Source organism: Dipodomys ordii, unplaced genomic scaffold (assembly GCF_000151885.1).
Source record: "Dipodomys ordii isolate 6190 unplaced genomic scaffold, Dord_2.0 Scaffold110, whole genome shotgun sequence".
NCBI classification, from domain to species: domain Eukaryota; kingdom Metazoa; phylum Chordata; class Mammalia; order Rodentia; family Heteromyidae; genus Dipodomys; species Dipodomys ordii.
The window spans coordinates 726,998-743,119 of record NW_012267326.1 but is presented as its reverse complement, the minus strand read 5'-3'; positions in this window follow the sequence as shown (position 1 = coordinate 743,119).

The window sequence follows — 16,122 nt, the reverse complement described above, 5'->3', positions numbered from 1 at the left end:
ATAAGGGAAACCATGGGACCTATGTTTCTTTGGGCCTGGCTTACTTCACTTAATATAATTTTTTCCAAGCCTTTCCATTTCCTAACAAATGGGAGCAAATACGTTCTTATTGGTGAAAAAGGAAGAATGTGTTTGAAAACTAGAAGTCACTTGGTGGATATAACAAACATAAGGGCAAGTTTCAGGAAATGCTCAGAATGAACAGAAAAAAATGTATTAGTATAAACAAATTAATATAAACTCCCAGTCTATTTTTACAAAGTTTCTGTTTTAAGTTCATATATAAACATATTCCATATCATATAACTCAAGTTATTGGCATTGTGTTGCTCCTGATATTTTCTATTAATTTCAAAGTTTAGAAAGAAGAATTTTCTTTTGCTTAAAAAGAAAATTTTAATTAAAATAATTTAAATTTATTTTAACTTTTTATTATTTTTAAGTAGTTGTACAAAGTAATCCCAATTAAACATATCAATTTATAAATATAATAAGATAATTTAAATTGAATTAACAATTAGAATTGTATATATGTCTTCTTTTTGCTTCATGTTTTAAATACATTGTAATTTGCATCCTAAGCAAAAGTAAACCTTAGAAAACTGTGAATATTTTTAAAATATTTTAACTCTAAAACTAAGTAAATTTTCTCCATGCAAGCTTACTTATTGCTCTCAAATTTAGTACTTCAATAAAAGTAATTGTAGGTATTGAGATTTGAAATCTTTTTCTGAGTTGCATCTGACATAAGACATATGATTTTATTTTTACTAAAAATGTATGTGGCATATGTGAATGTTAATATATTACTTTAAAGTATGGTGCATTTTGACATTTTTCTAAGAATCAATATTTTGAAGTCTGTTACTAGGATTCTTGAGATATACATTACTTGTATATTACTGCATATAATTGATATAATTTTGGCTAGGGTTTGCTTTCCATAGTGCATCTTACTTGAAAGAGCAGCTTAAAAAGGACTTTTAAAACATTCTGCTTTTCCTCTGGGTTGGAGCTCATTATTTGAAATATAGCTTGCCTAAAGCATGTAACTAGAAACAGTGGCAGCCTTTCATGTGATTTGCCAAAGGGGTGTTAAGAAATTTCTCTGCTTTTTCTGTATGTGCAAGCTGAAAAGAAGTGCTACATTGCTAAAGGAAATTAAAATGGATGGGAAAATGGAATTCTGCACATTAAAGTCTTGGAACAATTTTCTGAAAGTTGAAATCTAGACTCTGATAAAGGGAAGACATGTTGACAGTAAGTAAAGTAAAAAAGCAAAAATAATGATAGGAAATTAAAACATTATCTTGGTGTTTTTAATTGAAATAGAAGCTTTTACCATAGCTAGAATTAGGTTCCCTGATAGCAGAACAATGAAAGCTGTTTGAAGGGTTAATCCCTGGAGTATTAAGACTGCCTTTGAATTTTTTTTTAAATTTTCATTTCAGTATTGAGAAATAGTCACATGAGTAGAGTGTTCAGAAAGTAGAATAAAAAAGGCAAGTCCCAAAGAGTGACCACTATCATCACTTTGGTGTATTTCCTCCAGTTCAAAACACTTCTAATGAGTTCACTGCTTTTGAAAACAACAACAAAAACTGTTTCCTAAATAGCACTTTCATGGTGTGGATAGCGCTTTTAGTCTGGAAGAGCAATTGTTTTTCAAAATCCAAGAAAGAATCATTCCTTTGATATTCCATCAGCGCAACAGGTAAAAGAAAGAAACATTAGACTGCCCAATTGAAGTCTGCTAGACCTTTGTCAGCATTTAAAAAGCCCCCCAGGGAGCCCAGGCTTCTAAAATGGAGATTGGCTACCTCCAATTGTGAATCTGGCTTCCTCCTTCCTAATCCTCACCAAACATTGTCACCCAAGATTTCATATTCATTTCATTCAAACTTCCACATTGAAAATGTTTTCCAATCTATCCATATACACTTAGCCCATTTATCTCCAGAAGAAAAGCTAATTGGCATATCCTGGCATCCCTGCTACATTGGAGCATATCCTGACACCAAGGCTGCCTTTGAAGATGTCTTGCTCAATATCTTTTTCCAAAATGCTGCCACAACTCCAGGGCTTACAACTTGAGTTTTAGCCTTGATGTCACTGATGAGTCCTCTTGTCAGGCGTCTCTTGATTTGGAGAATGCATACAGAAGCAACCATAATTAAATGGGAATGAGCAAAGTGAGCTTGAAATACAACTTCGTGGATGTGGGAATATAGAATCTAAAATCAACTGCTTAAAATCAATCTTTCCTCCTCCCTTCCTCCCTTCCTGCCTTTCTGCCGTCCTTCCTTCCTTCCTTCCTTCTTTCCTTCCTTCCTTCCTTCCTTCCTTCCTTCCTTCCTTCCTTCCTTCCTTCCTTCCTTCCTTCCCCGCCCCTCTCTCACTCTTTTGTTCATTCTTTTTTTCTGTGTACTAGTACTGGGATTTAGACTCAGAGTCTGAGACTTAGCTTTCTGCACCCAAGGGTGGCACCAATTTTTGCTTAACCTCTCGTAAACTTTCCTGCCAGGGCTTGCTTAAAACCTTGATCATCAAATCTCAGCCTCCTGAGTAGCTATGATTATAGGCATGAACCACAAGTGTCCGCCTTAAAACTTAAAATCGCCGCCACTCTTTTTTTGGCCAGCCCTGTGGTTTGAACTCAGAGCCTAAGTGCTGTCCTGGAGCCTCTTTGTGCTCAAGGGTAGCTTTCTACCATTTGAGCCACAGCACCACTTCTGGCTTTTTCTGAGTAGTTTACTGGCGATAAGAGTTTTAACAGATTTTCCTGCCCTGGCTGGCTTTGAACTGCAATCTTCAGATCTGAACCTCTTGAGTAGCTAGCATTACAAGCATGAGCCACTGGCTCCTAGCATTTAAAACCATTTTTTTAAAAAAGGTATTTAGAGCTCCATTAAGTCTATCTTTAAAGTAGCCTTGTAAATACATTAAGAATAAGAATTGATATATTTTACAAGTGAGAAAATTGAGGTCTGTTGAGCTCTAGATATTAGCATCCAAACAATATTAAGATGAGAATTCCAGACACCTAACATTAAGTAATGTGTTTGTCAAATGTATATTGCCAATAAGTTTGCAACAAACAATGCTAGTGTTTGATACAAAGTTCTTTCACTAAAATAATGTATTACCTGGAGAATATATTTATAAAATATGAACTAAAGTTATATACCAAACTGTCAAGTAAATATTGCTAAAAAAATTATAGAACTACCTTAAAAAATGCATACTACCACTGAAGTAAAGATCGTAAAGAAACAAATTATGTCACTATATGTAAGTCTCACAGACTTTTGCAAGTATCTGTGGCTCAAGCCTTAACCCTAGATACTCAGCAGGCTAAGATCATGGTTTGAAGCCAGCCTGGGCAAGAAATTTAGTTAGACTCTTACCTCCAATAATCTCAGGAAGAGCCAAAAGTGGCGCTTTGGCTCAAGTGGTAGAACGCTTTGAGCCAAAGAAGCTCAGGGACAGTGCCCACGCTGAGTTCAAGCCCCAGAACCAGCATACACACACACAAATCTCTTATTCCTGGAGGAAATTGTTTCATTGGAAGCTAGGAAGAGGGAAAGGGGAGGTGGATGGGAAGAGATCCGTGTGTTCAGAGTAACAGACAGCAGGAGCAAGTTCTGGTGTTCTAAGTGCTCAGCGGCATGATGACACTCGACAACATTGCATAGTGTATTTTCAAACAGCTGGAAGAGAAGAACACAAATATTCTTACAACAACAACAAAAAAGATAAACATTTAGGGTGTGGATATGGTAAGAATCCTGGCTTGACCATTACACAATTACACCATTACACTGAAGCATTACATGGTACACCACAAATACATGCAAATATGTGTGTCAGTTATAAATGAAATAACAAGTTTTACAGTATGGGAAACTAATGGTCTGATAGGTTTTTAGGAGGAGACAGTTTTGTAAGCTTATGCTCTGGATTTGGGGGCTGCTCTGCATATTGTTATTGACTTTGTAATCCCTGTATATTAATAGGAATAGAAAAAAGTACCCAAAGTCCTTCAATCCATGGTTCACTAAGGGACTGTAAAAGAAAATCTGGGGAAAATATAGTACTACAGGAGTAATTTTTATGCCAGTGGGAGTATTTAAAGGACTACAGTTTGACAAAGAGATCGAATTTATGGTAAAAGATGTCTAGAAAATAGGATGAAACACCAATAAAAGATATTTCATTAACCACTAAGCACTCCATAATGTAGAATGGTCTTTTTCTTTCTTCCTGTGTGTGTGTGTGTGTGTGTGTGTGTGTGTGAGTTGTAGGGCTGGAATTTAGGGCTTGGGCACTGGCCTTACGCTTTTTCACTCAAGGCTAGTGCTCTACCTCTTTGAGCTACAGTGCTACTTCCAATTTTCTGATGGTTAATTGGAGATAAGAGTCTCCCCAACTTTCCTGCCCCAGCTAGCTTTGAACCACAATCCTCAGATCTCAGCCTCCAAAATAGTTCGGATTATAGGTCTGAGCCACCAGCACCTGGCAGAGGATGGTCATTTCTTAAAGATCATTTGAAAGTATTACCACATGACAAGTTATTGAGAAGAGACTAGCCTTCCTTTGACAAGGAATATGCATCATACATTTTAAGACAAAAATGTTCAAAATATTTAAAATATGGAGCAGTGTTTCACTAGGGAGAAAAAGAGAATGTCACACATTTGTGATTTGACATTCTAAACCTGGACTTTGCTGGCTTTGTCCTAGACAATATGGATAGCTAGAGTAACCTGCCATTTGATTATCAAAGATTTCTCCTTATCAAGAAAGAGGCTGTACTCGGCTAGGAAGGGGGTAACAGGTTTGAAAGGGCAGCAGTTTGTTTGCAAGGTTCACTATACATGATATTGTGATTGTTCCTAAGAAACTCAAAAGAATTGTCACGAAGTGATCTGGTCTGGGGTCCTTTGTCTGAGACAATGACATTCTATAACTGATACTCAGTGGTCCTTCTTTCAATCTAATTCTTTAGTAGAGTTTTATTTAATGTCCAGTTCCATTACTCTTCATAACTCTTAATGACTCTTAATAACTCTTAATTCAAGCCTCTATAATCACTAGGGATAGAAATATGACTAACAATAACAACAAAAAAGTTACAGCCTCCTGTAAATCATAATGCAGTCAGATAGGGATACAAGCATTAATCAATAATTACACAGATTTTATTGGAGAAAGTCACAGTGTATCACAATAGATGATGAGCACGACTAGAGGATGATCCACAGAATTCCCTAAAGAAGAACTATATTGGCTCACAGGAAGGGAATGCACTGGGAGAGCTGGAGCTAGGCAAGGGAAGATTAGTGTGCCATGATGAGTTGTTGGAAATGAGAATAATGCCAGGTGACTAGAGAAAAGATATGAAAGGGCAGCCTATGAGAGACGAAATTCCAGGAATTGGTTAGGGTCTAGTCATACGAACAAGAGAAAGAGCTGCTAAGAAGATACCGTTAGAAGTGTGATAGCAAGAAGGCTCAGAGTTAGAAAAGTATTTGGTTTACAAATCAATTTACTTCGATGATATCTGAAATGGTAATAGAAGAAGAGGGGAATATTAAGGTTTCCTCATTTTTTGTCTGTGCAGTTTGATGTTCATAGATATGGGAAAGTCAAAGGATCAAATTGGGAGAAGATTATGGATTTGATTTTGGGTATGTTGATTTAAGCCTGCTTGCAACTTCGATGAGAGCTCATTGTCAGAATTACTTGCTAATATGAGAATTAAATATTACTATCTTAAAATCTTCACAATGGGTTTGGTACTTGGGTAACGAGAGTCTAAATACAATCTCTACCTCTGAAAAGAAAACCAGACAAAACGTAATTATGCATTGGATGGATTGAAGAAATCAGGCTTACGTGCTGATTTCAAAGCTACTTTTATCAAGGTGCAGTATCAAAATAATCCCACTCAATAAAGTACTTGTCCACCTCTTCATAATCAGGCCACTATTTAATAACAAGCCCTAAATGGTTTTCATGGAGAGTGGGTTGATGTATTGTCCTTGACATATTGCACATAGGGAACATGCTTGACTCGGTCTCGCTGCCCTTCAGGCAGTCTACGATTGCAGACATTTACATTGATGCCTGCTAAGCTGCACAGGTACCTCCCTTTGCTGCAAGTGATAATATATTTGTACATTTTGATTCCAGGGGTTTATAAGGTGGAATAAATGCTAACATTCAACAAAAAGCTTGTAAATTTGTTAATGGACTCATTACTTACAATACATATAGATGAGTTCATTGTAATTTTTAAGGTAGATTTGTGAAGGTGGGTGAGGAAAGCAGGCAAGAGAACAGAGACAGGTTCTCTAAAGTAAAGTATATGGTTTTGTGTGTGTGTGTGTGTGTGTGTGTGTGTGTGTGTGTATGCATGCATGCGCTAGCACGTGCTAATCAGTCAAGGCTGATGCTCTATCGTTTGAGCCACACTTCCACTTCTGGCTTTTTGCTTGTGAATTGGAGAGTAGAGTCTCATAGACTTTTGTGACTGGCTTCAAACTACAAACTTCAGATCTCAGTCTCCTGAGTAGCTAGGCAAATCACTGATGCCCAGAATAAGTCATGTGTTGAGACTTACAAGTGTGTCTAAATGTTACAAGTGTTTTTATTTTTTAAATTTTAACATTAAAATCTGTTGAAAAATGAAGACGTCCACAGACCGTGTGCTATTTTGGCAGGATGACTTTGAACATTAAGCTTCTTATTTTTAATTTGGTCATTTCTATATGCATAGTTTTCAGACTTTGACCCCAGGATATGTCATAAATATTCCACAGTTCTTTGGAGGCCCTCAGATTTGGGGAAACTATGCTCTCAGTACACAAACAGTATTTTTCTCCCTGTACTGTCTTCCAAAAAGTACAAGTCCTTGGAACACTAGTAGTCACCAGACATAATATTTGTTGTATAGTCACTAGAGCATAGGCTTCAGAACTGAGGATGCTGGAGAAAGCTGATATGTTAATTTCCACAAAAAATACAAAAAATAACAAGAAGTCATTCCTAGGAGACAGGACTTTAGGGTGAGACAGGAATTCCACTGACTCTGAAGGAACTCCAAGGAGAGAAAGACATCTTCAGAAAATTCAAAAATTATTTACTTCAGATGGGTTTGCCACTGTTATTTCTTAAGAGAAATGTATTGTACTATGGATGATTTGGGGATTAAAATTGCCTGTTTGTTTTGATAAAAAACAAATAACAGAGGGGATGGATGACATATTCTTGTATACCTTAAGTGCTTAGGAATCAGTAAATTTAAATTCTCACAATATTTAATCTAATATTTAATATATATACATACATTTATAGCATATGCTAATTCTAAACTCAGAGAAAATGGGCATATACAGATCCTATGCTCCAAAAGCACTTTAACCGTTTTATTCCCACTCAAGAAAGCAAAAATTGTATGAGAGTGAAAGAAATAAGTATCTTTCAAAAAAGGGGTACTCAAAAAGAAATGTACTCATTACCTGAGTACCTGGTTACCCCTTGTACATCACCCTAATAATGATAACTTTTTAACCCTAATTTTTCTCTGATTTATAAAATTAGTATATTGTTTAAAAACTCCAATAGTTTAACTATTTTGAACAATACGTTCAGAAACTTTAGATCATGGTTTAAAATTTGGCTTCTGAAGAAGTCTGGCTGAACTTGACTCTCTTCCTAGTTAGGTGATTTGACCACATTATTTAGGGTCTCAAAGACCACTTTTCCTAATTTCTAAAATGGCTGTTGAAAGGTCTGAGGAATGTAGTTTGGTCCTTGCACAATACATGTAGCACAGTAAAAACCAATAAATATGTGCTATAATTATTTTTAGCAACAAGTTACTCTTATGACTGATGATGAGCCAGAAGATGATAAATTCAGAATAAATAGACATATTCATCCTGAATTCATTACCCAAATGAAGAATAGAAATATTTCGTATTTTGAATTCTTTATTATTTTTAAGTGGTTGTACACAGGAGTTTCAATTCAACATATCCATTTATGAGCACAATACATCTTAGGCAATGTCACGTCTTTCATTGTTCTCTCCAACTCCACTCATCCTTTATTTACTTGGTCCCATTCTCACCTATGTGTATTGAATACTAGATTTATATAGATTGAGTTATTTTACATTTCACATATACCTTACACACATATTTTTTAATTTATGAAATCAGGCATGAACCTTTCTGCTTGTGGCTTCATATTGGCTCTCAAAAGTTTCAGAAACTTTGAAATGATTTTTTTGTTTCTTGTTTCTGCTTCCTCAGCCTCCTTTTCCCCTAAAAAAAAAAAAAAATTCTCCTTGGCTGATTGAACATTAATTCTACTTTATTGAATGTGACCTGATTCTAGAATTGGACATAAAGCCAATTAAGATTATTTATTAAAAAAAAAAAAAGAATTTCAAGCCGGGGGCCAGTGGCTCACTCCTGTAATCCTAGCTATTCAGGAAGCTGAGATCTGAGGATCAAGGTTCAAAAGCCATCCCGGGCAGGAAAGTCTGTGAGACTCTTATCTCCAATAAACCACTAGAAAACTGAAAGTGGTGCTGTGGCTCAAGCGGTAGAGTGCTCGCCCTGAGCTGAAGAGCTGAGGGACAGCACCCAGGCCCAGAGTTCAAGCCTCAGACCGGAAAAAAAAAAAAAAAAGGAGTTCAGAGCATCTCAGATTTCAAAGTTTTATACTAGTGGTGCTTGGCCTACATATTGCTTTAGGCAACTGGGATATTCTAATTTTTACAATTTAAAAATTTTTTGAACTTATGATTTGATCACACTCACCTTGAGCAATTCAGCTCAAGGTTAGTGTTCTATCACTTGAGACACAGCGCTACTTCCAGCTTGTTCTGCTTATGTGGTGTTGAGGAATGGAACCCAGTGCCTCATGCATGCAAGGCAAGCACTCTACCCCTGAGCCACCTTCCCAACCCCTAAATAATTTCTTAATCTTGACTCTTAGTTATTCATTCCTTTGTATAGTACATACACATATCTGTGATTGTCTGGTATGTCCCACGCCTTACGTCTAGGCATATAGATACAGCATTAAGAAATTAGAGATAATTTTCAGTCTTCTTGGAGCTTACATCCTATTCAAGGTTTTATTTTAGTTGAATCAACACTGGTGCCTTTAAGAAAAATTGGTGCTCCAAGTATGGTATATGCTTAGCATGCCCAAGGCTGAGAATCCACAACACAACACTAGTCCTTTTCCACCTTCAGTTCCAACTCAAAGATTACCTCCACTGAAGCTATTCTCAACCACCCTCATTTTCATTCTGATCCCTTTATGGTGTTTCAGCAGTTTTGGCTATTCCTTACAATTCATGTCCCAGAAAGTGATTACCACTCTTCCTGCATGCATTGTTGAATATATTTTGGTGCTTTGATTACTGTATAGTTTAACAGAAGACACTGAGAAATTATTAGCACGTGTTAAATAGATACGATCTCAATATGTTTCAATATTTCATTAGTGAGCATACATAAATTTGAGTAAGTAAAGAATGAGATGAGAAGGAGTCAGAGATTAAGGAAAAAGACCCAAGCTTAACAATTAGTTCTATATTTTTTTATGTGACTTTGGGAAAATTATGTAATCTCTGGTTGTAGTATTCTTTTTTGGGGGGGGAGGGGGTCCGGTCGTGGGGCCTGAACTCTGGGCCTGGGCGCTGTCCCTCAGCTCTTCAGCTCAAGGCTAGCGCTCTACCACTTGATGCACAGCGCCACTTCCAGCTTTTTTCTTTTTGCTTATGTGGTGCTGAGGAATGGAACCCAGGGCTTCATGCATGCAAGGCAAGCGCTCTACCACTGAGCCACCTTCCCAGCCTGTGGTTGTAGTATTCTTAACAAGAAAAAAATAGTTAATAATGGTTATAAGAGAGATTTCTGATGATTCTTAAAAATTCTGGACAGATAGTGCCCAGTTCAAACAAGACAAGTCATAAATCATAATTGTCTGCCTTATCACAGGAGAAATATGAGTCTTTCTTGGGAAGGAAAGCTGTTCCATGTAATTTATGGTACTCAAACATTTAACACAGTTAGTTTTGCATCTAAATTATTCAATTATCATTGGTTAAAATGAATCGTAATGTTGACAAAAATTAAGGGAATGAAAAGCAAAATGTAAAGTACATCTTACTTGAGGCTGAGCCTGTTACTAGTTGGAATATCATATCCCCTTTAGGAAACTCAGCCTTAAAATTTTGATGTTGAACTAGAGCAGAAGTTTGAGAATGGCAGTCCTCAGACCATATGTGATTTGCTGATGTGTTAAGTTTGAATTGTTTTCTCACATTAAAAAATGTGCAGTTTAGGGGCTGGGAAGGTGGCTCAGTGGTAGAGCGCTTGCCTTGCATGCCTGAGGCCCTGGGTTCTATTCCCCAGCACCACATAAGCAAAAAGAAAAAAGCTGGAAGTGGCGCTATGGCTTAAGTGGTAGAGTGCCAACCTTGAGCTGAAGAGCTGAGGGACAGCGCCCAGGCCCAGAGTTCAGGCCCCACGACTGGACCAAAAAAAAAAAAAGTGCAGTTTAGCTGGGTGCCAGTGGCTCATGCCTATAATCCTAGTTACGCAGGAGGCTGAGATCTGAGGATCATGGTTTGAAGCCAGCCCAGGAAGGAAAGTTCATGAGACTTTTATCACCAATTAACCACCAAAAAGCCAGAAGTAGAGCTGTGGCTCAAGTGGTAGAACACTAACCTTGAAAAAAACAAAAAACAAAAACAAAACTAAGGGCCACCTCTTAGGCCCTGACTTCAAGCCCTAGGACTGGCACCAAAAAATAAAATACAATTTATCTTTTAAAAACCCACAGTTTGGGCTGGGAAGGTGGCTCAGTGGTAGAGTTTCTGCCTTGCATGCATGAAGCCCTGGGTTGGATTCCTCAGCACCACATAAGCAGAAAAAAGCTGGAAGTGGCAGTGTGGCTCAAGTGGTAGAGCACTAGCCTTGAGCTGAAGAGCTGAGGGACAGCACCCAGGCCGAGTTCAGGCCCCACGACCGACAAAACAACAACAACAAAACCCCCACAATTCTAAACTGAAACCCCAAATGAAACAACAACAACAACAACAAAACTTGGCAGTGGAGGTCTCTATTTCTGCCTGACAATGTTCAGACAGAGCTGAGCAGTTCTACCTTTAGTTGGAGCAATTGCTGACCTCTTTGTTTACATTTTCTGATTCATTCTTGGATTGTGGTTTTAGAAACACTATGTTACACCAAGTCTAGAGTCCTTAATTGTTCTCATTTTGAAAGCTGGATAACCAAAATTGCTCAGAATATTGCTGCCAATAGGACTGCAATGTTATAACGGTACTCGGCCTCTTGTTCTCCAGATAAAGGCCTGGAGTCACATTCCTTCCTTTTTCTCTATTGCTATATACTAAGAAGACAGAATAAAGATGCTTAAAAACAGTTAAACTAGAAGAGGAACCAAAACTATGGTCAATAACTGTTCGTGGCAAGATAGCTAAAACACCATTGTTTTCTGAAAATACAAAACAGAAAGCCATATTTTCTCTTCTAGAACATTTCTCAGAATGTGAAAGGGTAGTCTGGGATTTGGAGACTAGGTGTTGGCACCTAAAGCCTACCAGGGTGAGCAGTCATAGGCCAGCTCCAAGTCATCTGAGGAAATCTGCCTTCTGTATGGTTAAATGGATACATTCAGGTTGATATGTTCATGAAATACTTCTGCTAGTGCTACTTAACCTCCACAGACTGTCTCTACCTTAGCTATCTGACAGAGCTACAGCTTCCTCAAGAAACAGCACCCACATTTCTCTATTGAATGTCCATACAAAAAACAAAACAGAGGAATACTTATATCCATATCCATAGCTAAAGGAAAGAAAAGAAGAGAGAGAGAAGGGGGAAAATAGAAGAGACAAGTAATCTGTATGTAATATGCTATGGAAGTTAAATCGCTATCGTCTTTGAATTCTTTTGGAAATAAAATAAATATAAAAAGACAAGTAATTTTCTCACCTAATTTTCTTGTGGAGCTGATAATTAAGTGTTGTTGGTTGCATCACCAGAATGAATTTGTGATGCTTGCTGTAGTGTCTCTGCATATTTAAAGAGGAAAATGTTCTTTGTGGTGCTGAGTGAAAAGAATCATTTTTATGAACCCGCTCCCTCAGGCAGTACTGCACCACCCATTCCCTGTTTATGGAGCTGGAAGATGCACTGTCTAAGAAATGACAAAGATCAACTTTACACCTAAATGCTCCCCTACGTCTGCCTCTGAGAAACCATACAGACTCAGGCTCTACAGAAATTCAGACGTTCTCCCATGCTTCTGGGAGAGGGTTTTGTTTTGTTTTATAGGGTGGGAAATCCTATGATGGTCTAAAAAATTATACTTGCAGAGGAAGGACTGTTTTGGAATGCCAGTGCCACTTGCATGAACTTGAGCAAGTTATTAAATTCTTTCAGCACCATTTCTTTCATTATAGAAACAATAATGTTAACTTACAGGGATTTTTTGAGGTTGAAATGAGCTAGTGCATTTTGCAAAATGTTTATATGAAGCAGAGTATAAACTCCATGCAGGACAGATATTGTCATTATTCATTCTTCATCATCATGATTCTGGATAATATCAAAGTAGATGTATAGATGTTTTATATATATATGTGTGTGTGTGTGTGTTTTATATTTATATACAGATATATATATATATATATAAAAGATCAATGAGAGGATCCATCACATCCATGCCAGGGGACCACGTGGAGGCAGGCAGGCAGGCACAGGAGAAAGATTATTACAAGGTTTATTAGAGGAGCCATATTACCCCCCCCCCGGAGAGAGAGAGCACATGGCAACCTCTGCTTTAGGTAGTAGCAGGGTCTGGGAGTTAGGAAGTGAGGTAGATGAGAGTCCAGGTGGGTCTGGGTGGAGAGAGGGAGGAGCCAACTGTATGGAAGGAACTCCAGGGCAGGAAGGAGCTCAGATCTGGGTGGAGCTGAGGACCAAAGGTGGGCATAATGCTCACATATATATGTTATATATATATATATATATATATATATAGCTTGTCTCTTCTATTTTCCCCTTCTCTCTCTTTCTCTTCTTTAGCTACAGATATGGATATAACTATTCCTCTGTTTTGTTTTTTTGTATGGACATTCAATAGAGAAATTTGGGTGCTATTTCTTGAGGAATCTATGGCTCTGACGGATAGCTAGAGACAGTCTGTGGAGGTTAAGTAGCACTAGCAGAGGTACTTTCATGAACACATCAACCTGAATGTATCCATTTAACCATACAGGAGGCAGATTTCCTAAGATGACTTGGAGCTGGCCTATATATATGGCAACTCACCCTGGGAGGCTTTAGATGCAATTTACATATATATATCCCTTACCCAAAACTGTATTAGAACTTTTGAGAACAATCATGTTTTGGACTAAGGACCCAATTCTCTTTTGAAAATTATTTCCCTTAAATCTCAGGAATAAAATTATTGTCCTCACTGTCGTTTGATATCAGTCATCCTTCTTCTCTAAGCTTTATAGTTCATTATTTGTTTGTTTGTTCTGTGTTGGTACTGGGGCTTAAACTCAGGGTCTTGTACTCCTGCTTAGCTTTTTCACTCAAGGCTGGCCTATTGCCACTTGAGTCTTATCTCCACTTCAGCCTTTTGCTGGTTAATTGGAGATAACTAATTTCAAATTTATTATCCTTAGATCTCAGTCTTTTGAGTAGCTAGGATTTACAGATGTCAGCCACTGGAATCCGGTTATGTTTTTATTCTTATCTATTGATGTCAAAGGGCACAAAGGAATATTCCACAGAGACTGCTCATTTTGAGCAAGTGTCACAGTAGGGATAGCAGCATAAATATGACGGAGGTCATTATTCATATTTAGTTATTTGTTTAGCTATTTAGTTAGCTAGTAGTAGTAGAAGAAGAGAATTACTCAATTCAAACTTTTCTAATATCTCCAATCAGATATAACTACTAGAAGGCTAGGTAGCAAATACTTTTCACGTGACACCCTCAGTTGAAAAGGCTTGAAACATACATCTCTCCTCGAGATGGTGCCCTTCCACCATCTGGGATGGAAGCAAAATGTTTTTGTCCGTTTTAGTTGTCTGCATCAAACCAAGATTTGCTTGAGTTATGAAACAACAGTTTATAGTCAATCGTTATTTTTGAAATTACTCGTGTTAAGTTTGCATGAGAAATCATTGTGGATGCCTGGTATGGCCAGACGTTGACATAACTCCCAGAATCAGAGAGAGTAAGCAATGCCTTGCTCATAAGCATCACTAACCACAGCTTGCCCATTTTCACTTGGCCACTGCAGAGTAGGGAAGGGGAAAATATATCATGCACACATCTCATTCTTCTAACAGCACCACTTTCTCTCCCATTCACAGAACACCTTCATTGGTAACTACCAACAACAATTCTTGGAGGGATAATTCAAGTTTGGTCTAGTCCATAAAATTGAATCTTACGATTTCATAAAATAAAGGTTTACTACTTTATTAGGGCCTGTAACATAGCTCGCACCTGTTCTAGGATAGTACTGTACAGAGGTAGTTGATCTCACTTCTCTTGAATGGAGAGTTAACCTCTCAGACAATATCTAGAGTTAGCTTTTGAGTAAAGTAACTAGAAAAAGGACCACTCACAATAAGCATCAGGTAAATAGAGGTAACATATTGACAAAAGATTCTATGATACAGAGAACAGCCTCACAGTCACATTATTATCTAGCCCCAAGTGTCAAACTCGACTGTAAAAGAATCTGTCAGATTCATCTCATGATCACATGTAAGTGCCTCAGGCCCCTTCTGCATGGCAGTGTGATCTCTCTTGTCCCTCACGAAAACATAAGGATTACCAATATTGATTTTCATTGTTGGCTTGTCAGGCAGCCTTCAGGTTGAGGGACATCTGTTTGCAGAAATCACTTCCTTCCTTGAGCAGTTGGGAGAAGTGTGTATTTCAGGCTGTCCTAGAGGATTACAATGGCTCACTAGCATTTCCTATAATAACTAGCATGAGTGCTTAACAAAATTAAAAAGATGAGTGAATAGGATATAATCTGTACTGCTCTTCTCTGATGAAATAATCAGAAATCAATGGGGAGAGCTGTTAAACAGATGGCATGTGGATTAGCAACAAAAGGAAGTTAAAGCTAAATTGTTTGAAAAAAATCTACTGACATAAATGGCCATAGCTTCTGCTGTTGGTATTGTGATGATCACTCATCCTGGACACCACTAGGAAACATGTTGTTCATAATTAACTCAAATATGATTCTTTTGTTTGTTTATAAAAGACCATCAAGAAGAATATTTGAAAATGGTAACCTTCAGTACCATCAATATCCCAGGGGAAAATGTGGATCAACTTCTGGAAGCCCTCGTTTTTGCTTTCCCTCAAACCAGTCCAGTGTACTTTTGTGTGTGGATATGAAATAGGATGATTTGTATCTTTGAATTAACCATTAGCTGATGGCATCTGCTCTAAATTCATAGCAAAAATGGGAACAAAACAATCTTCTCAACTTGTTATAAATGCTGTTCTGTTGTAAAGCTTACAAAGAATAAATATATTTTTTTATTTTACTATCAATTTTGTTTGCTTTGAAACAAACAAAAAACAAAAAAACACATGCCATGTCAACACTGTGAAAATCTGGCATGGAAACCTCTGCCAATTCTAGAAGCCAGTGCACAGGATATCAAGCTAGCCATCCCCTCCTGAGATTTTCCCTTCCCCCAGGAGAACGGTGTGGAAGCAAGTGTCATTGATTCGTGTGTTTCCCAGTTAGGCGAAATCTCACCAAGTTTCCAAAACTTTTTCCAAAGCTTCTTGCCCTTCTTCTCATAAAGTTCATGTAACTATCCAGTATCCTTTTAGTCAGCTTCAATAGAAGACCAGAAACATGAAAGTATCCTTTTTTTTGACGGAGGATATGTGAGAAATAGATGTTAAAATTAGTCTTTTCTGTTTGTTTTGCTTCTCCCTCTACCATACAAAATAAAGTTCATCTAAAATCTTTTTACAAAGAGGATCTAAGAAGTTGAATAATGAGAA